At 52.5% G+C, this 2500-nt stretch overlaps 1 protein-coding gene across 1 annotated transcript in view; it reads right to left on the bottom strand.

Moving 5' to 3' along the window:
* The window catches only part of LOC119572631 (mucin-2-like), an 85207-nt gene that overhangs the window by 20837 nt on the left and 61870 nt on the right, over positions 1 to 2500 (bottom strand). The gene's annotated exons all lie outside the window — the stretch shown is intronic.

The raw sequence follows: 2500 nt of genomic DNA, 5'->3' as shown, positions 1-2500 counted from the left end.
CTGCTTCGGTCTTCCTGGTTGGGGATATTTCCGCGACGCCTTTCTGAGAAGAGCGAGGAGACGCTTCCGAGATTTCGGCGCAAAGGAGAGGAAGAAGAAAGAGGGGAGGAGGGAGGGAAGAGGGAAGAGGGGACGAAGGGAGGAGAGGAGAGGGCTGCTGTAGTGGGGGCGAAGGGGAGAGGAGAGAGGAGGAGAGATGAAGAGTGGGGGGAGAGAGAGAGAGAGAGAGAGAGAGAGAGAGAGAGAGAGAGAGAGAGAGAGAGAGAGAGAGAGAGAGAGAGAGAGAGAGAGAGAGAGCGTATGTTAGCGAGAGGGGGGGGGGGGGGTGAAAGGAGGTAAATAGAGGAAATTTCTGGGAAAAACTCTGCATTTCCGTCACATTTGCATAACCCCCTCCTTAGCCCCCCCCCCCCGGCAGCCAAAACCACTGAACTCGACGTCCAAGAAACCCGACCAGGAAAAAAGAAAAGAAAAATAGTCGACAAAAATAATCACGTGTTACGTGTAGAAATACCTCAATAGGAATGAATGAATAATACATGTGAATAATTAAATATTTCAAATTATAATACCACACAATTTTTTTTTCGCATTCATTAATCAGACAGATTAACCTTCCCCCTACCCACACCCTACGCCCTACCCCCTACCGACCCTCCACATCCACCTCTGCATCTTCGTAATTTCCGGAACCCGAAGTGGATGCAAAAAGTGGATGACTCTGAGGAGGCGGCGGGTGTCCCTGGAACAACTCGGAGTGGCCGATGTGCCTGCTGCCTGTTTGCCTGTCGACTGCTGCTTGCTTGCCTGCATGTGTGCCTACTTTGCCTCACTGGCTGTGGCATGGCTGGCTGACGGGCTGACTAGTTCTCTGCCTGTTTGTGGCTCCCTGCTGACATCTCGGAGGCTGGGGCATCCCTCTTTGCCTCCACTTTTCGGTTTCTCTCAAACTCACTATCCCCCCACTCTCTCTCTTTCCTCTTTCTCCTTCCTCGTTTTTTCCCTCTCCATCCTCCCCTTTCTCCCCCCCTCCCCCCTTCCAGGAAATCAACAGCTCACACAGCAGAAAGCCCCCCCCCCCCCCCCGCATTATCCCGATCGGATTATCCAAGGCAGATATCCAAGCAGATCCCTCCCCCCTCCCTCCCCCTCCCCCTCTCACCACTCTCGGCTTAAATATAGTATGAACACAATGACACTTGGGCCTTTCACACACTCTCGAGAGGACTTAGGATGGGCGGGGTTGTGGGCGTGGTCGGAAGGAAGAGGAAGAAGGAAGAAGGAAGAAGGAAAAGAGGAAGAAGTAGGAAGAGGAAGAGGGAAGAGGAGGAAGGGGAAGTAGGAAAATTTAGAGGAGGAGGAGGAGGAGGAGGAGGAGGAGGAGGAGGAGGAGGAGAAGGAAAAGTTGGAAGAAGAGGAGGAGGAAGAAAAGAAAGAAGAAAAAGGAAAAAGGAAAAATAAAAAAGAAAAGGAGGTAGAAGCAGAGAGAAGTTGAGAGGGTGAGGCGCTGGCGGCACAACTAACGCGGGCATGACCACAAAAACCGTCCCCCCTTCCTCCCCCTTCCACCCCCACCCCCACCCAAGGCAGTCACTCGTCGAGGCAGAATAAAGGGTCAATTATATCGACCTGCGCCCCCGGCCGAGGCTCCCTCCGCTCAGCCAACGCGCCGCAGATCCGGAGCTTCCCTCCAACTCGAGGTTAATTAGAATTATGGTGATAATGAAGATAATGGTAATGATGATAACAATAGCAACAGCAAAAACAAGTCAATGTAATAATAACAATAATGACGATAGTGACAAACAAAATAATAGATAAGACATTTTTTTGGTTAATTCATTAATAACAGTACTGATAATAACAGACAGCAATTAATAACACTTCCAGCGCGCAGAACAACACACAACGGTGGGAAGTTTTCCGGGTGAAGTGGGGGGGGGGTGCTCCGACCCCCCCCCCTCTTCGCCTCCAACGGGTCACGTGATGAACGAGCGAGAAGGGGCGCGAGGGGGGAAGGGAAGGGGAGGGAAGACGAGGGGAAAGGGGAAGAAAAGGGAAGAGGGAAAGGAGGAGGGAGGATGGGCAAAAGAGGAAGGGAGGAAGGGAGGAAGGAAGGGGGGAAGGAGAAGGAAGGAGGGAAGGAGGGAAAGAAGAAAAGAGAAAAGACAACGATGGAAGCGTCAACCATCGAGCGAAAGGCGGCGCAACAAAAAACAAAATTGGCGAAAAGGATTTGTTAAATAAATTTTCTCATTTGAAGGATTGAAACTGTTTACTTTCGGCCGAGCCCCCAGGCCCCAGAGGCAGGCGGGGATTTCTTCCACGTGCGGGCCAGGTGAGTGCGACGCAAACCATTATACTTGTGTTCGCGTCGCCTGTCGCTCCCCCCCCCCCGCCTCCCCTTCTCTCCTCAGATTAATATGTGAAATCCATGCCCCCCCCCCCCCCCGGAAATTTTCGTCGAAGAGCACGGGGGGGGGGGGGGGGAGAGCGGGGG

This window comes from Penaeus monodon, chromosome 4 (assembly GCF_015228065.2).
Source record: "Penaeus monodon isolate SGIC_2016 chromosome 4, NSTDA_Pmon_1, whole genome shotgun sequence".
Taxonomy (NCBI): Eukaryota; Metazoa; Arthropoda; class Malacostraca; order Decapoda; family Penaeidae; genus Penaeus; species Penaeus monodon.
This window is presented reverse-complemented; position numbering and strand designations above follow the sequence as displayed.